This window comes from Schistocerca serialis, chromosome 8 (assembly GCF_023864345.2).
Source record: "Schistocerca serialis cubense isolate TAMUIC-IGC-003099 chromosome 8, iqSchSeri2.2, whole genome shotgun sequence".
NCBI lineage: Eukaryota > Metazoa > Arthropoda > Insecta > Orthoptera > Acrididae > Schistocerca > Schistocerca serialis.
Genome location: NC_064645.1, coordinates 584056498 through 584083218, shown reverse-complemented (window position 1 = coordinate 584083218; position 26721 = coordinate 584056498). Strand labels below are relative to the sequence as shown.

General features: G+C 41.2%; 1 protein-coding gene across 1 annotated transcript in view; it reads right to left on the bottom strand.

Annotated features, from left to right (window-relative positions):
* The window catches only part of LOC126417138 (neuropeptide FF receptor 2-like), a 477663-nt gene that overhangs the window by 358130 nt on the left and 92812 nt on the right, over positions 1 to 26721 (bottom strand). The window lies entirely within an intron of this gene.

Genomic DNA, 26721 nt, shown 5'->3' with positions numbered 1-26721 from the left:
CCTCTGTGTTTAACAGTGGTAGTCTGATTGTATTCTTAATGCTCCCGCCCTTCACTTAATTTTATCAAAAGTTATTCTCACTCTCCTGTATGCTGAATTCGTCCTTGCGATGACAGTTTATTTTACTGTTTCACGGTTTTCCTTCATCCATTTCACTATAGATTCCCTGCACTTCCTATTTACTGCATGCCTAAATAATATATTTTTGTATTCCTGAATTTTTCTATACACTGTTGTATTTTCTTCTTTCGTTGATTAATTAAAGTATTACCTCTGTTACCCAAAGATTCTTTGCAGTTATCTCCCCTGGACCTACGTTTGTTTTTCCATATGCTGTGACCGTCATACTCGCACAAAAACACACACATGAGATCAAATCAACGAACGCTGTGGAGCTGTTTCGCAGCAAAAGATTCAGTTAGTGAAGGCAGAGGTTTCCAATTTAACTTTTCGTTGATGATAAGATTGCATCTAACTCCCTGATATCACTTCAGCTGGCAAAATTGTACTAGTACGTTAAGAAATTTCGTGGACAAAAGTGTACAGTCGTTAGAAAATAAAATACTACAAGTAGGGAACAGATCTGTGGGATGGTAGAATGACAAAAGTAAAGGAAACGAAGAAGAAATGAAAATTTGGTCGACGTCGAGGTCATTAGAGACGGAGCAGAAGCTCAGAACGATGGGGCAGGAAACGAGCCGACTCCTTCTAAAAGGTACCGACTCGTCGTTTGTCTTGAGTAATTTAGGGAATCCATGGAAATACTACATCTGGATGTATGCATGCGCTTTGAACCACCATCCTCCCGAACGTAGCGTCAGCCGCCCCTTCCGCCCAGTGTCACTGGGTCCTTAGCTGGTCGGAGTTGCTATGAGCTGTCCAACCCACCTTCACGTTCATGAGCTGACCCTCTCTGGAAAGTTCTAGATGCTACGATCCCGCCAAAGCGAAAACTGTGCCATCCTGGGCATCAGCTTTTTTTTTAATGATGACGATGGAGACAGCGGTGGAAAGCTAGAGTATTTTATTCCAAGTGACACGGCTTGTAGACGGAGGGGATTTTATTCAGGTATGGCACCGCGAAGGTTTCCGAGGACACGAACATTTTCAGTTTTAATTATGCCCTTCTGTTACGTAGTAATTAAAGATTTAGTTGTTCATTCTTTCCAAAAAATGTCTTTCGTATTAGAGTATACTGGATTAACAACCCGACTCCACATCCTTACTCCCGCCAGTACCTCATCTCCTACCATCCAGACTTTACAGAAGCTCTCCCGCGAAACTTACAAGACCAGCACTTTTGGAAGAAGGGATATTCCGGAGAAATGGCTTAGCCATAGCCTGGAGTATGTTTTCAAAATGGGATTGTCATTGCAGCGGAGTGTGTGCTGATATAAGCACTTGCCTGCAGCCGGCCGAGTTGGCCGAGCGGTTCTAGGCGCTTCAGCCCGGAACCGCGCGACTGCTACGGTCGCAGGGTCGACTCCTGCCTCGGGGATGGATGTGTGTGATGTCCTTAGGTTAGTTAGGTTTAAGTAGTTCTAAGTTCTAGGGTACTGATGGCCTCAGATGTTAAGTCCCATAGTGCTCAGAGCCATTTGAACCATTTGAACTTGCCTGCGAAAAACAAAGTTCCTGAGTTCGAGGTTTAATCTGCCAGCAGTGATTTGGTTGGGAAGAGTGTCATAAAGCAATTGGATCTTCTCCTGAGGCAAGCTGGACTACTATGGGACGAAGTTAACGTCCGACTCGTTGCACATATATTCTGTCGAGGAGAGATCTGGGAATCTTAACGACCACGAGAGTATCCCAAAGTTATTCACACAGTTCATATAGACTCGTACCATAATACTGGCACACGAGAAGTAACACGTTATGACGCAGGATGTCGGTGGTGTACCGTTGTGTCGTAAGGCTTCAAAAAATGGTTCAAGTGGCTCTGAGCACTATGGGACTTAACATCTATGGTCATCAGTCCCCTAGAACTTAGAACTACCTAAACCTAACTAACCTAAGCACGCCACACACATCCATGCCCGAGGCAGGATTCGAACCTGCGACCGTAGCAGTCGCGCGGTTCCAGACTGAGCGCCTAGAACCGCGAGACCACCGCGGCCGGCCGTAAGGCTTCCCCCGATCACTAACGTACCAGAAGTCTTGAAAGCAGGAATAAGACTGAGGCCGGCCGGGGTGGCCGTGCGGTTCTAGGTGCTAAAGTCTGGAGCCGAGTGACTGCTACGGTCGCAGGTTCGAATCCTGCCTCGGGCATGGATATGTGTGATGGCCTTAGGTTAGTTAGGTTTAAGTGGTTCTAAATTCTAGGGGACTGATGAGCTCAGAAGTTAAGTCGCATAGTGCTCAGAGCCATTTGAACCATTTTTGAGTAAGACTGAGGCTCCTCTTCAAAACATCCGAAGAATAAGAATGGGACCTCCCCCCCCCCCCCCCCCCACCATGTCGCCAATATACTCGCCAGCGATGGTCATTGATGCTACTCTGCAACCAATGCTGCGTGATGATGCAGAATGTTGCAGAGAGTCCATCATTTGTTCTCGAGTGGCAGGCGCGGAAGTGACTTGGTTACGAAATGTATGGTACATCGCACGGCGATTTTTCCTTGTGGTGGTCAGACATAGTCGACTGGAACCTTACCGACGAGGCCTACCCTCTCTTTCTCTTGCAGTCCAACACTGGACATTCAATGCCCCATAAATGTCGATATTGTACGATTCGACCAGCCGGTCAAATGGAGATCGATAGTGAGGCTCCTGTCAATCTCTGTCATGTACTGATAACGCTGTCTCACTTGGGAACACGCAACCTCCGTGTTCTTCACGGTGATGGCTCAACATCTGACACTGTTAAAGCTCCTTATCTGCCATCCCAGGCCAGGTAACAACACTTAACACGAACATCACTAATATACTATGTCGGCGGCTCTATCTGTAACAGAGAATTGTTTCTGTAATTATATACATACTGGCTCACGGCGTTTACGTGTACGAAGTTACATTGACATCCGACTATGTCTTCCGGGTTATTCACTTTTTTTGTCAGACAGTGTACTACAGTAGTACTACTACAGTGGCACTCACTTGAAGATGGCCAGAAGACTCTGCGCGGAAATATCGTGGCAGGACGTTACTGATATCCGGCAGTTCTCCCGTGTTTTTATGGAACAGTGTATTATAATTTATAATTGAAGTAACATAGGGGATCCACGTTTGAAGAAGACCACGATTAGAAAGAGTTTCATAAGAGCCTGGCGTGTAACATTCGTAACCACTGTTGGAGATGCGTACGTTCCGAGCGCTATTCTCATAAAACGATGATATTTTCCTGAATACTGTCTTCTGCTGATCTCATACTATGTACGTAAACCTCGTACTGCAATGCGATTTAAGTGTTAAAGCCACATAGAAAATGCAGCCTCTATACATTTACGGCCAGACATTCGCTGTGTCACAACGCGGTATGGTATTTTCCATATGGATCTAATGGTCACCTCTCGTTGCCGTGTCACATTTACGTGCTGTGAAGATGGTTTGCGATTCTGTAAGGTTCTGTTATCGCTATTTCTTGGATATACCATGAAACATCACTCAGCACCGCAGTAGAAAACCCCGAAATTACGACGATCCTTTTTCGAAATATGTTTCATCGGTCCTGACCGGTGCATCTCGAGTGCATCTTCTGTTCTGGTATAGCAAATTAATGATTTTGATGCGTGAACCCAGTTGCGTGTAAGAGATTTTAAAAGTGGATAGGAAAGGTAATATAGCAAAGCTTAATAATTGGATCGACTTTTCTGACCTGGATTTGCCCTACAAGTATCTGCTCTTTAGCTTATCTTGTGGCACGCTAACTGAACGTAATGGTGAGTTGGACAGCTCATAGCAACTCCGAGCAGCTAAGGGCCCAGTGACACTGGGCGGAAGGGGCGACTGACGCTACGTTTGAAACTGTTGCTCCCACTTTCCTGCAATCGTCGATCTTCTATCTTTGCTTTCACTCGATATCCAGAGCCCAACCCATGCCTTAATAAGTATGTAGTCCTGGCCTCTGTTAAAATTGCTGTGATGTACTATAGTCTTGGCCACCCCCTATGTAACAAACTCCCAATTATCTTTCAAATTCTAGTCTATGTCCGTTTTTCAGGACTTCCATAGTGTGGGGCAACGGACAGCTAGATAGGAAGAACGCTGCATAAATGTAGACCAGTTTTCCTGCCTCTCCTAACATTTAAGAAACGTTACGCCTCGTTAGAGACCACATAGCTCTCAAAAAGGCTATGTGTATGGCGCCCCTTGCAAATAGGTCAGACTATTCTCATTGCTGCTGAATGCTGTGCGAAGCATACGCGACACACTAAAAAGAAAATGGGGGGAGGGAAGGTCTTGAACAGATGTCCGCAGCTGAAAATTGCCTGGAAGGTGGACATATAATATGAAAAGGGAAGGATCTTGCCTCATATGTCATCACATACTCTAGTACTTTTCTCGAAGCGACACTACTTGCAAACCGAGAAGAGTCCATTCATAATAGTTTTTAATGGTCAAAAGATTAATTCGAGGGCGTGCTGAACAGTAATGCCTCCCAACTTTTTACGTGAAAACTCTTAAAGCTTTTTAAATAAAACAAATTTATTAACATCCTACAACTCTATTCTCCATGTATCATCATCATCATTATTTATTGTACATAACAGGCCATAAAGGCCCATGACAGAAAGCAAAAGAAGTATTACAAACCAGAATGACACACTATACAAAGATCAGTAACACAATCAGTGACACAGGAAGGAGCATTGACCTATTGTCCTGATCACAGTTGCAGGTATTTCCGACAGCTGTTATTCCACTTCCTTCTGTCCATTGCATGTTCCAGGGATGTTGTTGATTCTACCTTCTGCAACGTCCTCATAACTTTCCACCTAGTCCTTGGACGACCTCTTGGACGTCTTCCACAGTCAGCTGGGAACTGGAGGGGGGGGGGGGGGAGAGCTTATGGGAATTTGTTGGCTCTTAATAAATGTCCGAATCACTGATGTCGTCGTCCTCTGATGGTCCTACCAACGTCAGCTTTCCCAAAACGTTCGCCTCCTTTCCCATCTTCCATTTTCTCTGTTGATTGTAGGCCCATAGATCTTTCTGCCCCCCCCCCCCCCCATGAACCATGGACCTTACCGTTGGTGGGGAGGCTTGCGTGCCTCAGCGATACAGATAGCAGTACCGTAGGTGCAACCACAACGGAGGGGTATCTGTTGAGAGGCCAGACAAACGTGTGGTTCCTGAAGAGGGGCAGCAGCCTTTTCAGTAGTTACAGGGGCAACAGTCTGGATGATTGACTAATCTGGCCTTGTAACACTAACCAAAACGGCCTTGCTGTGCTGGTACTGCGAACGACTGAAAGAAAGGGGAAACAACGGCCGTAATTTTTTCCCGATGGCATGCAGCTTTACTGTATGGATAAATGATGATGGCGTCCTCTTTGGTAAAATTTTCCGGAGGTAAAATAGCCCCCAATCGGATCTCCGGGCGGGGACTACTCAGGAGGACGTCGTTATCAGGAGAAAGAAAACTGGCGTTCTACGGATCTGAGCGTGGAATGTCAAATCCCTAAATCGGGCAGGTAGGTTAGAAAATTTAAAAAGGGAAATGGATAGGTTAAAGTTGGATATAGTGGGAATCAGTGAAGTTCGGTGGCAAGAGGAACAAGACTTTTGGTCAGATGAATACAGGGTTATAAATACAAAATCAAATAGGGGTAAAGCAGGAGTAGGTTTAATAATCAATAGAGCAATAGGAATGCGGGTAAGCTACTACAAACAGCACGGCGAACGCATTGTTGTGGCCAAGATAGACACGAAGCCCACGCCTACGACAGTAGTACAAGTCTAAATGCCTACTAGCGCTGCAGATGATGAAGAAATTGAAGAAATGTACGATGAGATAAAAGAAATTATTCAGGTAGTGAAGGGAGACGAAAATTTAATAGTCGTGGGTGACTGGAATTCGATAGTAGGAAAAGGAAGAGAAGGAAACGTAGTAGGTGAATATGGATTGGGGTTAAGAAATGAAAGAGGAAGCCGCCTGGTGGAATTTTGCACGGAGCACAACTTAATCACAGCTAACACATGGTTCAAGAATCATAGAAGAAGGTTGTCTACATGGAAGAAGCCTGGAGATACAGACAGGTTTCAGATAGATTATATAATGGTAAGACAGAGATTTAGAAACCAGGTTTTAAATTGTAAGACATTTCCAGGGGCAGATGTGGACTCTGACCACAATCTATTGGTTATGAACTGCAGATTAAAACTGAAGAAACTGCAAAAAGGTGGGAATCTAAGGAGATGGAACCTGGATAAACTGAAAGAACCAGAGATTGTACAGAGTTTCAGGGACAGCATAAGGGAACAATTGACAAGAATGGGGGAAAGAAATACAGTATAAGAAAAATGGGTAGCTTTGAGGGATGCAGTAGTGAAGGCAGCAGAGGATCAAGTAAATAATAAGACGAGGGCTAGTAGAAGTTCTTGGGTGACAGAAGAAATATTGAATTTAATTGATAAAAGGAGAACATATAAAAATGCAGTAAATGAAGCAGGCAAAAAGGAATACAAACGTCTCAAAAATGAGATCGACAGGAAGTGCAAAATGACTAAGCAGGCATGGCTAGAGGACAAATGTAAGGATGTAGAGGCTTATCTCACTAGGGGTAAGATAGATACTGCCTACAGGAAAATTAAAGAGACCTTTAGAGAAAAGAGAACCACTTGTAAGAATATTAAGAGCTCAGATAGAAACCAAGTTCTAAGCAAAGAAGGGAAAGCAGAAAGGTGGAAGGAGTATATAGAGGGTCTATACAATGGGTGATGTACTTGAGGGCAATATTATAGAAATGGAAGAGGATGTAGATGAAGATGAAATGGGAGATATCATACTGCGTGAAGAGTTTGATAGAGCACTGAAAGACCTAAGTCGAAACAAGGCCCCGGGAGTAGACAACATTCCATTAGAACTACTGGCAGCCTTAGAAGAGCCAGTCCTGACAAAACTCTACCATCTGGTGAGCAAAATGTATGAGACAGGCGAAATACCCTCAGACTTCAAGAAGAATATAATAATTCCAATCCCAAAGAAAGCAGGCGTTGACAGATGTGAAAATTACCGAACTATCAGTTTAATAAGTCACGGCTGCAAAACACTAACGCGAATTCTTTACAGACGAATGGAAAAACTGATAGAAGCCGACCTCACCAAAGATCAGTTTGGATTCCGTAGAAATATTGGAACACGTGAGGCAATACTGACCCTACGACTTGTTTTAGAAGCTAGATTAAGAAAAGGCAAACCTATGTTTCTAGCATTTGTAGACTTAGAGAAAGCTTTTGACAGTGAATACTCTCTTTCAAATTCTGGAAGTGGCAGGTGTAAAATATAGGGAGCGAAACGCTATTTACAATTTGTACAGAATCCAGATGGCAGTTATAAGAGTCGAGGGACATGAAAGGGAAGCAGTGGTTGGGAAGGGAGTGAAACAGGGTTGTAGCCTCTCCCCGATGTTGTTCAATCTGTGTATTGAGCATGCAGTAAAAGAAACAAAAGAGAAAATCGGAGTAGGTAATTCCGTCAGAGACAGAAAAGGACTTGGAAGAGGAGTTCAACGGAATGGACAGTGTCTTGAAAGGAGGATATAAGATGAACATCAACAAAAGCAAAACGAGGATAATGGAATGTAGTCGAATTAAGTCGGGTGATGCTGAGGGAGATTAGGAAATGAGACACTTAAAGTAGTAAAGGAGTTTTGCTATTTGGGGAGCAAAATAACTGATGATGGTCGAAGTAGAGAGGATATAAAATGTAGACTGGCAATGGCATGGCAATCGTTTCTGAAGAAGACAAATTTGTTAACTTCAAGTATAGATTCAAGTGTCAGGAAGTCGTTTCTGAAAGTATTTGTGTGGAGTGTAGCCATGTATGGAAGTGAAACATGGACGGTAAATAGTTTGGACAAGAAGAGAATAGAAGCTTTCGAAATGTGGTGCTACAGAAGAATGCTGAAGATTAGATGGATAGATCACATAACTAATGAAGAGGTACTGAATAGAATTGGGGAGAAGGGGAGTTTGTGCACAACTTGACTAGAAGAAGGGATCGGTTAGTAGGACATGTTCTGAGGCATCAAGGGATCACCAATTTAGTATTGGAGGGAAGAGTGGAGGGTAAAAATCGTAGAGGGAGACCAAGAGATGAATACACCAAGCAGATTCAGAAGGATGTGGGTGGCAGTGGGTACTGGGAGATGAAGAAGCTTGCACAGGATGGAATAGCATGGAGAGCTGCATCAAACCAGTCTCAGGACTGAAGACCACAACAACAACAACAGATCTTTCTGAGCACTTTCCTTTCAAACGCGCAAATGCGCTCTTCAAGTGTTTGTGAAGTCGCCCATGTCTCGCAGCCATATAACAGAATCTGGCTTACCAGTGCCATGATGTAAAGTTTAATCTATATGTTTTGTGAGACCAAGCGTGACTTGAATAAGTTACTGACACTAAAGAAGGCACGATTAGAATTAATTATTCTCTCTTGAATCTATTTCTCAACCTCGCCTTTATTACATAGAATCGATCTCAAGTACTTAAATTTCTCTACTCGTTCAAAATTGTGTCCATCCATACTGATAGTGGTAGGGAAACCATGTCGGTGTGTGATGATCATATATTTAGTTTTCTAATCATTGACAACTAATCCCATTTTGCTTGCCTAGGCGCTACAGTCTGGAGCCGAGCGACCGCTACGGTCGCAGGTTCGAATCCTGCCTCAGGCATGGATGTGTGTGATGTCCTTAGGTTAGTTAGGTTTAATTAGTTCTAAGTTCTAGGTGACTGATGACCTCAGAAGTTAAGTCGCATAGTGCTCAGAGCCATTTTTTGCTTGCCTCTTTCATGAACCTAGTGGCGTCAGAAACTATCTGATTCAGTGAGTCTCCCATAATCATCACATCATCGGCGAAGTCCAAGAGTGTGTCAGTTCCAATCATATCCATCTCCATGTCATTACCACTTTCACGTCGTACCTTTTCCAATGCAATGTTGAATAGCACTGGGGACAAATGGTCTCCTTGTCTCAAACCGTGTTGAACAGTGAAAGGCGCTGATATTTTGTTTCCAAACCGTACTTGGTAGCTTGTATCTGTATAACATGCTTCAATCACTTTGATGTGTTTTCTTGTGATGCCCAACTCTTGCATTATCCTCCATAATACCGTCCGATTAATGCTGTCATAGGCCTGTCGGGAGTCTATAAATATGATGTGTAATTCCCTCTCAAATTCATAGTACTTTCCCATAAGCTGTTGTAGCGTGAAGATGTGATCTATGGTTGAGCGCCATGCCATGAATCCACATTGATATGGTCCTATGATCTCTTATAGAGCAGGTTTCTGGCGACTAAGTAGCAGGGAGGTTAAGTCTTTGTAACCTATCTCAAGTACCGAGATTACTCCATAATTGTCTACTTTTGTGGCATCTCCTTTTTTTAAAAATTGGGCATACAGTTGCTCTCTACCATTCACCCGGGATCTCCTCTGATGACCAGATTTTGACAATAAGCTGTCTTAGCGTCTCCAATAAAACTCCCCCTCCGTTTCTAACCAGTTCTGCACTAATACCACTGCCACCTGGCGCTTTATTGATTTTGAGTGACTCCACAGTTTTTCTTATCTCTTCCATTGAAGGTTCAGGTACTTCTTCTTCCTCTGTATTTAACTCCCATTCTTGTTCTGTACTTCCTTCTGGAGTTTATACATTTAACAATTTTCTGAAATGCTTTCCTAACTGATCTGCTTGCTCCATAGGAGGTACCATATTCCCTTCTTCACGTGTTAGCATTAAAGTTTTCTGTTTATAATTGCCTCGAGCAAAACCTGCCAACTTGAAAAAGGAGTGCAGTGTTTTCTTCGACTCCTCTACTGTCACCAACAGTTTCTTCCCTTATACTTTTTTCTTCCCTCTAACGAGCCTGTCTGTCGTCTCATGTCTGAGTATGTTGCTTGTGTATCTTCTGACGGCTGATTTAACCACTCGAATCTGTTCTCCATTGTATCTTTAACAGACGACTTGCATCCATCATCAAACCATGGTTTGTTTTGGGTTTAGGTTGTCGTATCAGTTCTTCCTTTGCGTTCTGGATATCCACTTCCTTCAATTGTGCCCATATTGCCTCTACATTATCCTGGGCCTCTACCGACAAAAGAGAGCCAGTGACTATCTTGGTATCGCTGTCTTACTTGCTCATTTAAAAGTTCATCCTTATCATGTGGAACTATTCTCTCTCTTTTCGTTTGCCATTTTGTAGAGAGTCAGACAGATATTCAAACCTACTAAGAAGTGGTCTGAATTCATATCAGCACCACGGTTCGTTCGTAATTGCCTGATGCATCCACAATGCCTTCTATCCACCAATGCATGATCAATCCAGTTTTTCGTCTTACCATTTGGTGATAACCTTGTGGCTTTATGTATCTCTATCCGTGGGAAGTAGGTGCTACTAATGATCATTTTTCTGAGGTCAGCAAAATTTATCAACCTAACACCGTTATCGTTGGTCACTATGTGTAGGCTATTCAGCCCAATTGTAGAACTATATGCATTTTCTTTTCCAATTTGTACATTGAGATAAACCAGGATTAAACGGATCGAATGCCGTGGTAGTCAGTCAACAGCGTCCTCCAAATCAGCATAAAGGTTGTTCTTCATCTCATCATCCGTGTCCTCCGATGGTGCATGACAGTTAACAATGCAAATCTTGTACGGTGATGCCTTCAGACTCATCGCACAAATACAATCATTTTTTGAGATCCATTTACTAACCTCTGAGAACACCTTGTTGTGAACAGCAAATCCTACTCCAGAGGTCCAATCCCGCCGTCCCTCATTGCTGTTGTTAAATGTGAAGTGATCTCCGACCTTCATGATTCCTTGGGGGGATTCTTGTTTCTCGTATAGCTGCTACGACACGCCTATAGTTGCCTAGTACAGTGTCCAATTGCTTCATTCCTCCTCTCATGACTGATCTAATCAAGTTCCAATTCGCAAACCAAGCATTCCATTAATCATTACATTGTCGTCAACATTTTGATCAGTCCGATACTTTCATCTGCCTTTTTCTTTGATCTCATAATTTAAGCCTGGTGGGTTACAAGCCTTCCAAGCCCGAGCTCAGTGTTGATGCTGCCATCCACGGTTCTGAGCCAGCCAGTTTGTGATCAGAGTAGCTTTCTCCTAAGTGCCTTGCCCTCACCACTGCTCAAAGATTCCCACCTACCATTCTTCATGTCTATATATTTATTTCTCAACGTAGTCACACTGGCGACGAACACCTGTGCAGTTCGTTGATAACATCAGTGTAGAATTTTTGACTTGTTTGAGAGAGCCACCGACTCGCCTCTGCTTCCACCATATCATCACTATCAAAGTGAAGTCCTTGAACACGTTGTTTTAACTTTTGGAAACAGATGAAAATCGGATGGGGCCAAGTCGGAACTCTATGGATAATAATCGATGACAGTGAACCAAGGAGTGGAATTGTTGCAGATGTCACAGCGTTCTGGTGTGGTCTGGCATTGTCATGCTGAAAGAGAGGGTGCTCCATGTGTGGGAAACCTCTTAGAATTCTAAACTCGATTACAGCACTCTGTTTCTCACGTACTGGCGTAGTTAAGTTCACACCGTCATGTTACACGCTATAGTTCGGGGCCTTCTAGCGGCAGAGGGTTGTAAACATGTATACATGAAGATTATAGATGTAGAATGTTGATGACCTTTGTGTTATTCGAAAAGCCTTAATACTTTTCAGCAAACCCTTATATAAAATATAAATAAAGTGAAATTAACGTAAATAATAATGATAGTGCCGGCCGGAGTGGCCGGGCGGTTCTAGGCGCTACAGTCTGGATCCGCGCGACCGCTACGGTCGCAGGTTCGAATCCTGCCTCGGGCATGGATGTTTGTGATGTCCTTAGGTTAGTTAGGTTTAAGTAGTTCCAAGTTCTAGGGGACTGATGACCTCAGAAGTTAAGTCCCATAGTGCTCAGAGTCAATAATGATGGTGACTGAAACAGTAGCAATTTTTGATAAAATAGTCACTTGAATCTCCGTTACTTGTAGCCCCCTTTCACTTACTGAGTGCATATCTGGTTCAAGCTTATCAGCGTTAGTCTAGGGTTGCGCTTTCACATACGAGTATGTGGTGCACTCCACTTCTTGTTGCACTATGCTGAAGGCCCTTCTGCCAAGCAGGTAGTCATAAAAGCTGAAAGGAACAACTTCACTTCTTGCCACAGAAGTGGGTAAGACATCTGCACTTCCAATCAAAAACGTTCATGTACCGTTATTGCTGAAAACGCGCTTAGATTTCAGGATGGTATCAAACCAAGCATTAATTCTTTCAACCTCGAATGACCTGGCGCCGACTTAAAGACTACTGGTTATGTTATGTCCGAATTCTTGAGCCATGAGGTGGCTAGTAATAAAACATTTAATTGGAACACTCTGGGTAAGCCATTCTTACAACAAAACTTATCTTTGCTCCCTAGGCTCAGCTGTAGCTACGAAACTACATACGTGCACTAGCGGTTGCGAACACACTGAGTGAGCGTCGATTATTGAGTGGTGAACTGATAAAAGTTCACAATGGCCATACTGTTGCTCCACTAAGGTCAATAGAAAAGATAAATTTGTAGGCACTTGTCGACACAGTTCAGATAGCGTTGGCCTCTAGGCACAGTTCACAGGAGACAGAAGTCTCTTAACTCCCCAACTGTTGACACTGGCTGCTTCACAACGAGTAGGCAGTGCAACTATTTTACACTGATAGGAACCTCCTGGAAGTTGGCAGGATCCGACCTCGAACAGAACTGCCCTCTTGGGTTGTGGACACGCTCATTCAGGGCAGAGGCGCGGCGGTGGTGTCTCGTAACTACAGGAGGCACAGCTTCTTCCTAACATCTCGCTGGCGCTTCATGATACAGTTTTGTTGTGCAGTATCTCTGCGATGGTCGATACTTCTTGCGCCGCTCTCGATACTCGGCTACACAACAGGTTATGATACAGACTGGGCGCGATAGATTTTCATTCTGGTCCGCCGAATACAACCAGGCGGTACCATAGCATGCACGCAGTTTGAACACTGACGAGTAGCTGGTGCTAAATGGGTGAGCCGAATCGATTCGAGGAATTGTCTTGTCGGAGCTTTGTCGAGCTCATTGGCTCCAACACCACAGCGGCTTATGCAAGTTGAACTGTTAAAACAACTGTATTTAGGAACATATATCCTAAAAAACAGACACCGTATTCATATAAGCATATAGTTCTGGCAATACCGGCCATGACCTCCTTCTTCTGTGCAGATGCACACGCATTCCCCGAACTCTTACTGGACTTGGTAAGAACGTCTTCCACGAGTAATGAGTTTGTTGGGTTGGGTTGTTTGGGGAAGGAGACCAGACAGCGAGGTCATCGGTCTCATCGGATTAGGGAAGGATGGGGAAGGAAGTCGGCAGTGTCCTTTCAAAGGAACCATCCCGGCATTTGCCTGGAGCGATTTAGGGAAATCACGGAAAACCTAAATCAGGATGGGCGGACGCGGGATTGAACCGTCGTCCTCCCGAATGCGAGTCCAGTGTCTAACCACTGCCTCACCTCGCTCGGTGAGTGTGTTGGGGTGGGACACTGCGAATGTAGTGTGTGGGCATGCAATTTGAGAACGTGGGTCTCGCGGGAGGCGTGCGTGAGATTGCCCCTGCAGTCGCACTACCCTCTGTGCCCTCGGTGGTTCAGATGGACAGCGCGCCTGCCATGCAGGAGATCCCGGGTTCGAGTCCCAGTCGGGGCACACATTTTCACCCGTCCCCGTTGATATACTTCAACGCCCGTCAGCAGCTGAATGTATTAAATCAATGCTAATTCCGAATAAAATAGGTTTCCAGCGTATGAGGCTACCGGATTGTTCATCAGAAATCGTAGCACTGGCCAGTTTAAAAATCGGAAAAGTAAGATAAAGAGAACATACTTCTGTCTTGCTTGTGGAACAACATGTAAAAAAATTCGCAAAATATGAAACTCTTCTGCACAGCTGTACCAACGTCAAACTAAATCTCGTAACTGAAATTTCCCACACTTTTAAAATTAATGTGAGGAAAGTAAAAGAAGTGAAAACTTACTATATGAAATACAGACTGGGAGAAAATGGTGGCATGTACATTACAACTATCTTCGATTTTCGGGATCTTCTGCTAAACTGAATAAAATCCTCTCAGATGCAATTATGAACGTTAATATTTTGGAACACATAGCAAGTACAGTACGGTTAAGAGTATAAAAGAAGAAAATTTTGTCGTTAACATACAACGTACGCTTTTTCGTATGAGGCAGTGAACAAATGAGAAGATCGAAAGGTTCAAATATTATAGGAAGCATTTCGAGGAAATGATTTAGCAATGCAGGCCACTAAAGAAACTGTTCAGGTTGTATGTAGACCTTATCCAATGAACAACGTTTACAGTACTGTGCATATTCAGGAAATGCAGGTCACATTGTAATACAGCTCTGAAAGCATATGTCTCAGCATAATAAATTTTTAGCAGTGAATGACCAGCTGAATATCAATATTAGGCAGAAGGTCTACTAAGACTCATACAAGTATTGATATTAATATACTGATAAATATATTGACTACTAGAAGAGTACCAGAAAAGAGGAAGCGGAGAATTTTTTTTTTTTTTTTCGAATTACACAATATGAATAGCAACAAGTTCTCGAATAATTAAGTTCATCTGATAAAATGTATCAAAAGCAGCAGAATACCAGTTTTGAAACAATAGAATACCAATCCAATCGAAGAAGGAGAAACTAATTCTAGAATGAAAGGAAGGTAAAGTAGAAGCAGTAGAACAATAGCAAGGAAGGACCGCGAGCAAATGTCACAACGATTGCACAAAAAGGAAATAGCAAGTGCGAAAAACCTGAAGCTGGAAAATGGACCTTGAGTGAAACTAGCATGCATTTCTTAGTTTCTGCAATTAACAAGGTAACACCGTACATATGCAGGATGAAAAAGAGAGAATTTCTTTTCTTTCATAGTTGAGAAAGTTAATTTGGATAATAAAAATCCAGTAACCGAACGTTTAATCACGTTGAACAAGCATGGTAATGTGGGTCACTATACAACGCGAGTTTCACTTTCGCATCGTAGAATTCGTCTTAACAAAAAAAAAATTCTGTGTGTATAGTAATGGCTGCAACATTATTCACTTAAAATAACGTAAAACAATGTACCTCTGTTAATTGAAATCAATTATCTGGTGCTAGCAATAAAAAAATACAAATTTAATGCGTTACCGTATGAAACTGCGATTACGTACTCAGAATTCGCCATAACAGTATATTCTATACTGACTTCAGACGGACCAACGAAATTTTTCACTGGCATACAGAAGAGAGGACAAGGCCAAGCAGCAATTTATGTATAAAGCATGGCGTTAAAGAGGCAGCGGAGACCAACCCCTCAGACATAGCAGGGAATCAAGCCGCGATCTAATTAGGTCGTGCACTGCCCATGCTGTTAGCGGGCTATAAAACCTCGCTGCGCTCGTAACATGCAACGCGGCGTGACAACAGTAGTCGTAAAAATGTCCCAATTGACAGTCTCGCCTTTCGTGTTAACAGGTTCCAAACCAGACGTTAGTTTGTTGTTATCAGTGAATGTAGGTCCGTCTGGACTGGTTTCCTTGGAAGGTAAAGCGTAAGCAACATACGCTTGGTGACGGGTATCTCGCAGAAGGCCGTTGCTCGCAGCGCAGCTTAAAGCTATGGTCCAAGCACACAGAAACTGGGCAGTGCCTGAGTAGAGGCGCGTAGCTGCTTCGACGTGCTGAACTTCACTAATTTTCAATTATGTATGGCGTCGAGAGTATCGAAGGCTAATTTAAGCGTCTGATCCTCAGTGTGTGGAAAGTACAGTTCAGGCTGGAAGTAGCTCTGAGGTGTTTTTCTTATCATTTGGGGCAATTCATTCAGGATATCGTGAACATTCACTAGGACCTTTATTCCAACATTTTCGGTCACTAAGTGTCGCCCTTTCGAACGCATCATGATGTGTTCGCTATGGTCAGGCCTACCTCCTAATATATGAAGTTTTGTGTTCACAAAAATGCCAGCATATGTTAGTGGTCTGTCGAGCAGTAAGGTATCCGATCATACCTCGATGGCCCGCTTTTAATCCGATCCTAATCCTAGAGAAAATTTGAGACTATTTAGAATAGCAGGTAGGACACCCCTGCTGTTTCCTAGCTACAGGGTGTCCAGCGAAGAAGTCCATGATTTCAGAATTAAATATCCCTAAGACTATGATGCAACAAATCGTATGTTTATTGTGAAAGATGTAAGAAATTTTTAAAGAATTTGTAAGGAAGTCTCGAAATAGTTCGAAAACTGCTAATAAATGGCGCTGTAATCGCAAGTCGTAGTTCCTATGAATAGTGTATCGCAGCTCAGAGCGATCCCTTACACCGTCGAAGTGTAAAAAGGAGGTTAGCGTCCCAAACGAAGAGGTTGATATCGTGTATTAGTTGAATAACGTGTTTTTCTGGTATTGGAGTACCACATGGTAAGTAAACGGCAACAAGTCGCCGTTTTCACACAAGATTTAAGAGTCCAAATGGACCCGATGCGAAAACCATCTTCAAGCTCTTCGCCACATTTCAACGGACAGGTGGCGTGGCTATTGATCTAGCGGGAAATGTTTGTTCCAGGCAAACTGTAGCTACTATTGAAAATGTCGCCACAGTTTCTGGATTTATTCGGCAAAATCCAAGAAAATCCGTCCGAAGAATAGCAGCAGAGACTGGTTTTAAGCGTTCCAGCAAGCAGAAAATACTGAAACAGAGCCTACACATCTTTCCAATCAAACTTCAAAGCCGCCAGTAGGAGCTGTGCTACAGAGATCCGACTTTGCGAACCAGAATCTCACAGTGACTGATAATAAAGTGTCTGATGTTGGCTGCATCTGGTTCAAGATAAAGCAGACTTCCAACTGGATGGAGTGGTGAATAAACAAAACAGGCGATTTCGCGCTTCCGAGAACCTCAATCACTATGAAGTAAAATCACTGTAACTTACTGCTTGGGCGACGGAATGCAGCAGAAACGTTGTAGTCAAGTGGTTCAAATGGCTCTGAGCACTATGGGACTTAACATCTGAGGTCACCAGTCCCCTAGAACTTAGAACTACTTAAACCTAAGTAACCTAAGGACATCACACACATCCATCCCCGAGGCAGGATTCGAACCTGCGACCGTAACAGCAGCGCGGTTCCGGACTGAAGCGCCTAGAACCGCTCGGCCACAGTGGCCGCCCCAAGGCAGGATTTGAACCTGCGACCGCAGCGGTCTCGTGGTTCCGGACCGAAGTGCCTAGAACCGCTCGGTCACAGAGGCCGGCGATTTTAGTCCTCTTTCATGCTACAAACGATCGCTAGTGAACGTTACGGTGCAGTTTTAGAACAGACGCCACACAGCTGCCTTTGCAGGCTCGACCCGGCAACGAGTGGTTCATGCAAGATGAGTAGAGACCACATGGCATCGTCTGGCTCCTTGTGAGGACTTTTTGTGGTGCCCATTGACAGGCACTTTCTAGCTGAACCATCCCATGTTGCGTCCCTTGGGTAGTGAATTCAATAAATAGTGTATAACGTATAGAAAATGTGACATTAAAAATTAACAAACAATATTTTAAACGTATAGAAATGAACAAAATCCGATGTAGAAATATTTTGTGTAATTATTTCAGATATTTATTATATGCAAGACAATCAAAGAGATGCAAATGCAAGCAGACATATGAGAGTCGCTGCCATTGTAATTAGTGTGTAAACAGCAGCTCACGTTCAGAATCTCTCTCTATAGTAATTTTTATTGTTCGTTTGGTTTCGATCTTGTTGCTCGTGTGTCGCATCGAATTACTTTTGTCTCATTTGTTATAAGAGTGACTGTTCTTATCTGAACATATGGGTGGGTATTGTGGTAAATGCCGCCATTAAGCGGACTTTTTAAATTTCAGTATATTTAAAACCAACAGTGCACTCCGTGGCGCATCAAATGCTTAAAATGTGGAATAAATGATCCTGTTGAGTATTCAAACACAAAACTTTAATTTAAATACCAAAACTTGACGTAAGTAGAAAAGGGCAAAACATACGACCCCAGCTTGACTGTATGAAACTGCGTAAGTAATTGACATTTGATATCCAGCTGTACTGACATCGAGGAGTGAACCATTTTATGACGTTTGTAGACAATCGTTTTATTGCCTCATAAACTGGTGTATTTTATGGTGGAGATTATATATATATATATATATATATATATATATATATATATATATAATATGCGGCGTTCCCCAAGTCCCCAACGAAGTGTTATAGGCCCTCTATTGTTCCTGATCTATACTAAAGACATAGCAGACAATCTCAGTAGCCTTCTTAGATTGTTTGCAGTTGATGATGTCATTTACTGTCTTGTAAAGTCATCAGATGACAAAGACGCATTGAAAAATGATTTAGATAAGATATCTCTATGGTGCGAAAAATGGCAATTGACCATAAATAAAGAAAAGTGTGAAGTTATTCACATGCGTACTAAAAGAAATCAGGTAAATTTCGATTACGCGATAAGTCACTTAGGGATTACAATTATAAACACCCTAAATTGGAGCGATCACATAGATAATGTTGTGGGTAGAGCCAACTGAAGATTGCAACAGGTCTACTAAGGAGACTGCTTACACCACTCTTGTCCGACCTGTTCTGGATTATTGCTGTGCGGTGTAGGATCCGCATCAGATGGAACTGGCGGATGACCTCGAAAAAGTACAAAGAAGGGCAACTCGTTTTGTATTATCGCGAAATAGCGGAGATAGTGCCACAAACATGATACGTGAGTTGGAGTAGCAATCATTAAAACAGAGGCGTGTTTCGCTGCGACTGAATCTTCTCATGAAATTTCAATCACCAGTTTTCTCCTCCGATTGCGAAAAAATTCCGTTGGTAACCACCTACATTAGGACAAATGATCATCACGATAAAATAAGAGAAATCACGGCTCCCACAGAAAAATGTAAGTGTTCGTTTTTCCCGCGCGCCGTTAGAGAGTGGAACGGTAGAGAAACAGCTTGAAGGTGGTTCATTGAACCCTCTGCCAGACACTTTATTGTGAATAGCAGAGTAATCACGTAACTGTAGATGTACGTATATATATATATATATATATATATATATATATATATATATATATATATATGATTTACAGAACCTACGTGAATAAAGGGCAATAGTTAAGCTTATATGATTTGTTTTGTTAGATACTAACAAACACGAACCAGTTAGTCAGTGGAAGTGTTAGCTTGGCATTAGTGTAAATATTAACCACTTTCATTGACATTAGTACGAACAAAGCATATTGTTCCGACACTGCGTTTCTATCATCTCAAACATTTTAACATAACATTTTTTTTACCTTATACACCACACCCATCATGCTGGTCGAGCTTAAGTCCGATCTGTCGGGCATCTGAATCGTTTTCCAATGAGACACTACAGGATGTGATGGCAAATTTCGTTGTCAATGTGAGCCACTGTCACCTTGCGAGTGGTGGACATTTTGAAACGATTGTGATGAGATTGCAAAGATTGCTTACAGAGGACGAGTTTAATTATGCATTCTGATACCGTACACTGTGCGGCTGGTCCCGGCGGAGGTTCGAGTCCTCCTTCGGGCATGGATGTGTGTGTTTGTCCTTAGGATAATTTAGGTTAAGTAGTGTGTAAGCTTAGGGACTGATGACCATAGCAGTTAAGTCCCATAAGATTTCACACACATTTGAACATTTGATACCGTACAAACTGCACAGTGTAGAGCGGCATCTGTTAGCAGCTTTTCAAATTAGCTCGAAATTTCTGTGTATGTTCTGCATGAAATTCTTAAACTTATGAAAACAGACATACTTTCGGATGGTACTCGTCTATCGATCTTAATTTTCGAAACATTTAATTCTAATATCAGAGACTCCCTCGCTGGATACCCTATATATGCGATAAATGAAGTACCGTTAACGATAATTTGGATACCGCGCCTCTTGTTATTGCTACTGCGAAGAAAGAGTAAAATATTGGTATCAAAATCGTGCCTTTTGTAATACACTATTAATCAGTACTATTACATAACGTTTCTCGGAAAATTTCGCTGATGTAATCTACTCAGATTATTGGCCGAGTTGCAGCTTCATTATAAACCAATGCTTCAGCAAGTTTCCTATACGTGTTAAGGCAGGTGTTTTATCCTGGAGATAAGTAAGAAACTCGCTGAAACGTCGCTTCATGACAGTACTGTCACTCAGCTTACAACACCAGCAGACTTCGTCACGATTATACAGTTTTTTATAAAGGCATGATATTCTTCATTTTTCCAATCTGGTGTGTGAAAGAAAACCAAAACGTCTTGTTTATGTACCTGACAAGTTCGACTATCAAGATAACATAGTCGATAGTTTTATGCAACGTAATTTTAAAAGCTACCTCTAAAGAATCGTATTCCACCAAGACGTATTTTTCAGAAATCATACATTTACTTATTCATGCCTAAATAATTTTCATTTGGCGTTGCAATAAATCGTATCACAAGCTACACTACCTATGGTTTAACCAATGGAAAATTAAGACCAAAAACAGCCAAATGTGAATAAACAAATGTTTGATTGTTCATAAATAAAATAAATAAGTAAACTAATTGATGTTTCTAGAAATATGTGAGTGTGAAAAGTAGAATTCAAGTCCCTGATCAAATATTATCCACTCTAGTTTCCAGAAACATTTTTCTGAGAATAATTTTAGTAACAAACTTCAGAAGCAATCGCATAATATTGCATGGCTAGGCATCCTTCCTCTACATATACCAAAATGAACTACAGGTTTGTTTTAGAGTTTTAAATCTTTACTAAAATTCCAGACAGAAGAAAAAACTATCACTCTGTTGACGAGTGTACTTTACTGAAAATATGTGACTAAAAGGAAAGTAAATTAACGGCATCTTGCATCAGGTGAAAATACAGCTTTCTTTCCAATAGATGCATGTGTTACTGAATTTTTCAACTCCACATAGGAAAGACTCTATTTAACGGGAGTACCAATCAGCAGATTCCTCAGACAGTGTTACTATCCTAAAAGTATGTCATCGGTGGACTTCCACACTGCCTAAAACACTGTTCTTCTCTTTTACCAATTTCTACACCACCCTGGTGAATTTTTTTGTTTACTTTGATCAATAAACAAACACCTTTTCTGAAGGATTAATCTGTGATTTTTTTCGTACATCACAGCCAGTGTCGCACCTCCGTATTTTCTGCAATAATTTCACATCTGTCAACAATATCGTCTCTGTCAGTATGATGATAAGTCCTAATGGATAGAAGCGTTGATTGACAATTACTGAATTAGATTCATATTTATTATAACTCGACCTGTTTTTGCTTTTATCAACCACATGAAAAATGTTTAGGTTTTGCTTACATTATATCTGGTCGAATGTAATGAATTGTCTTTTAGATCGTTAAGTAGTCCTTTGCAAGACATTAAACTTCGTCTAATACTGCAGTGCAAAATAAATTTACCTCTACACTCATCACCAGAATTTAGAGATAAAACAGACATATGATGAACGTACCTATTTTCAGTATTTTCGTATCGTCTTGTATTACCTGTTCTCAAAATTCCATTTTTACAACAAATAAATGCTGCCCCATTTAACAACTGTTGAATTACAAAGGACCAACCAATCATGAGAATCGTGAAATATTTTAAATATTCAATGCGTTTAGAAAACAGAGCATATACTCACATTCCAAAGTGAATAATATTAGTATCATACTGAATGTTACTATATGTCACATTCTAGATATGACATACACGAAAAACTTTCATAGCATCGCCTTCATCTGTATGAACTAACTTGGTAATCTCTATACACAATAACAGTAATTCTAATTTAGACTAGTAAAATTTCGGAGTGGTACTTGGAGTCGAAACCTGATTCCAGAAAAACGTACATGTAATCAGAAACAGTGCTGCAGGCTGCCATCTGTTGACTTGTTACGTTTGATTAAATAAAGCTAACGAGCTCACAGAGCACCGACAAATGAGTAAATCTTCCGTAATATTCAGAGGGAACATGGAAAGCATTATAAACAGTCGGGTACAGCAGAACACTTGATTTCCGAATGGGTGTGATAAAGTACGAGAGTGATCAGAAATTGTGTTTATGATCACGATACTAAAAGCCTCAAAAGTTTTGACGTACTGCCAGGGTACACTCTGATGGCTGCACAGACACCAATGCCGGCAAGTCCAGCTCCGAAAATGTGCCCGACCAGCTACATATGTGTAAGCCCGCGCTAAACTGAAGAATAACTGTCAATATCGTTTCAGCACATTAACAGATTTGGATCACTGATCATACAGTTCCACAGAGAGTTGCTAGTACATTCATAGTGTATGTGTAAGTCTTGAAAAAACTACGTCGTTCGTTATTTTACATGAAAACTTAATTTATGTATCCATAAGACTACAAGGCGAAATTTTCTTTGCATGGCAGTTGTTATATAGTTGTTCTAATCGACAAGTTAATTACATAACCAAATACATTATTGTTGTGATACCAGACAGTAATGTTTGTGTGATATAGTTTTTCCACCAAAAACTTTAATTACAAAATTGCAGGCACGTTGTACTGAACAGAATTTTTGTTTGTCAGTTCATATTCTAGATCAAATTTAATCTAAAACTCATACTGTTATTCTGGTTCCCGAAAATGCTTTAGTCCATGTACAGATAATTAAATATTTTATGTATAATGAAAGAATTTTGTGTCGGCATCGCTAAGATATATTGTGAAACTAGAAGCAAAAAGAATGGTAATTTATTAACAAGTTTTGTAGTGGACAATGTCATTATCTGATTATTTGCAAAATTCAAATTAGATATTTTTAAGGAACACAGTGTCTTTTTATAACATTGATTATTTTCGAAGTCTGTAAATAAAACTTTTTACAGGAAAGTGACGTTGGCAGGCATTTATGTATAAAGTTTAATAGTTGTGAGTGATTTACTACACCGTCTGTCCTTTTTCATATCTGATTAAAATTTCAAAAACATTGTTAATTGTAAGTAGTAGCTTACATCGTTAATAGGTCATTAGTCATGATATTATTAGCAAATAGAAATTCGTAACTAATTACACAAATTGCTCATATGAAAAATCATTAAGTAATGTCATGTAAAATAGATATGTATATCAAAAAGGTATAATATGACAACAGTGTATATGTGTAAATTAGAATCTCAAGTTTTTTGGTTCGACCTATGCTGAACACCGTCAATAGTCAGACCTCGATTGTGTGAGAAGTGGTTAGTTGCTATTTGCAGTTAGACTGGAGTTAATGGCGAGGCTGTATCCAGAATGATAATGGATCATATATAGCCTATCAGTAACTGGAACAATAAATTAATTTTGGAATGGAAAACCTAGTTACAACGTCAGTTATTTTCGGTGACCAAAGTTTCGTCTAACTTGAATAGATCATTTATTAGAGTACATAATATTTATCAAAGCAGTTTCCGCTTTTTAAGAATTCAGCAATACGTGTAATGAATCTCATATTTTCACAAAAGATCTACATTGATAAGTTGCAATGTTTCACCAAATTACACTACATTTTTTAGCAGGTAAGAGTCAGAAGCTTTTCTTAATGGGCTCCTTTTCCAGTTAAACTATTTCATCACTCTTTTTCTGTATGTAGGTTCTGCTCCTGAACTGTAATTCTGGCAGAGCTGCTAGGTACTCTTTAAGTCTCTGGTTCAGAAGAGAACATTTCCCAGTCACAAATTGCTATAGATGAGAGAACATTTGGAAGTTGCAGCATGCAAAACCTTGTAAATGGGATGAATGATCACGAAGTTCTGTAGTTTCTAAACCCTCGCGAGCTGTCATTTAAAAGACTCCTTTATGTGAATAAACAAATGTTTGATTGTTCATAAATAAAATAAATAAGTAAACTAATTGATGTTTCTAGAAATATGTGAGTGTGAAAAGTAGAATTCAAGTCCCTGATCAAATATTATCCACTCCAGGAAAGCACTAAATATCTTAGAGAGATGAAACAGACTTCACCCGCTTTGGTGCAGGCGTCTACACAATGCTATGACAGTGGTTGGTTTCTGGTGGCATTTGATGGACGCAGATGGTATGCACAACCAGAGATCGGTTCACAAAATCAATTCCATTCTTCTAGATACAGTCTAAACGTTCGTTTCGTATTTTCTTCTGGTCACTATTCAAAAAGTGGAGTTTCATTTTGTAAAAAGCGTTTTCATTGCTAACTACATGTATAAATTGCACCATAATACTCTGGTATGCCTAGAAGTCACTAAATACATTTGTATTCACTTAGCGATCGTCTAATAGTATTCTTTAAACTGTCTAAATGTTTTCATTACTGGTTGTCATTTTGAGACGTTCTCGACGTGAATTGTCTTCAAGATAATCATAGGTCACAGAGAATTCGGTTACCGATTTCTCAAATGCTACAAATAAAAGATTAGCCTTTATCTACCTTATACACTCGGCGATGAGTCGTTCTAACAACTTCATGCCAAACATGAAAAACAAAGTTTCATTGACATCACCGCTATTTTTATGTAGTGTACAGTGTAATACAACAAATAGCACTGAGTGAGATGATGTCATCTGTGTTCCATTATCTCCAATTCACGTTCTGTTTTCAAGTACGTAACTTGTCCTTATTAACTCCTCTTGCTCACTGTTTCGCGGTGATGTATATAGTCTGCAGAGTCGTAGCAGTCGATAGAACGCAAAAGTACCAGATTTCAACAGAACGTAGCGATGAAACAGAGCAGTATACACTGTTATCATTGGATTAAAGCTCACGAGCAGTAGTCATGAATAGAAGTATGTGTCACGGTGTGCGGGCAATAATTAAGTACAGTTTCACGGAAAGTTAAGAGTTCGATGCCAACCGCAGCTCTTGAATGTTTTGTAAAAGGGCGCTCTCCAATTAGCGCTGTAGGTGAGCATACCATAAAATTACATTTATTATAAGCAATTTTTGACACACAAAAATAATTCGTAGCCATGTATTTTTCTTATGCTATGGGAATAAAGTATTAGTGGTAACTCCCATTAAGCTATTAAAATGCTTTGGCTCGTCAGGGTAGTGTTAATACACTTACTATCGAACCGAATCAGGAGCTGTCGTCTTCATCACTATTGTTTTAGACTTGCAGACCAAGTGATCGTCTCCAAGTATAGACCTTAGTCATAGCCTCTGAGAAATTATATATATATATATATATATATATATATATATATATATATATATATATACGAGGGCCGTTCAGAAAGTAACCTCTGGTTGATTTAAAAAAATACACCAAGTTAAATAAAAATATTTTAATATATACACCTTACAACTACATCTTTGCACTATTTTTCTACATAGTCTCCATAGCGATTGAGGCACTTATCGTATCTCTTCACAAGCTTTGAAATTCCTTCTGCACAAAAATCACCCGCTTGTGCCTGGAGCCAGCCTGTGACCGCATCTTTGAGCTCTTCGTCGTCATCAAACCGCTGTGACCCGAGCCATTTCTTCAAATGCATGAAGAGGTGATAATCACTTGGCGCCAGGTCTGGGCTGTAAGGTGGATGGTTGATAACGTCCCACTTGAAGGACTCAAGAAGAGCCGTAGTTCTGCGAGCAGACTGAGGACGGGCGTTATCGTGCAAAAAAACGATACCGGAAGTCAGCATACCACGGCGTTTGTTCTGTATAGCCCGTCGTAACTTTTTTATTGTTTCACAGTACACGTCTTGATTAATGGTCGTACCACGTTCCATGAATTCAACCAACAACACCCCTTTGGCATCCCAAAACACCGTTGTCATCAGTTTTCGGGCAGAAAAATCTTGCGAGGCTTTTCTTGGTTTGGTAGGCGAATTTGAATGTGCCCACATCTTTGATTGTTCTTTTGTCTCAGGGTTCACGTACTTAATCCAGGTTTCGTCACCGGTCACGATTCTGTTTAACAATGGTTCTCCTTCGTCCTCATAACGTGACAGAAAGTCTAATGCAGAGGCCATTCTTTGAGTTTTGTGGTGGTCGGTAAGAATTTTGGGCACCCATCGTGCACAGAACTTACGGTAATCCAATCTTGCTGTCACTATCTCGTACAAGAGAGTCTTAGAAATCTGTGGAAAACCAGTAGACAACTCCGACATTGAGAAACATCGATTTTCACGAACTTTTGCATCAACTGTCTGAACGAGTTCGTCAGCCACCAATGATGGTCTACCACTCCTCTCTTCATCATGAACGTTTTCTCGTCCACTTTTAAATAAACGTACCCATTCACGGACAACTCCTTCACTCATAACTCTTGGTCCGTACACGGCACAAAGCTCACGATGAATAGCTGCTGCAGAATATCCTTTGGCTGTAAAAAACCTTATGACAGCACGCACTTCACATTTGGCGGGGTTTTCTATTGCAGCACACATTTCAAACTGCCACAAAAACTAAACTAGCGCAGG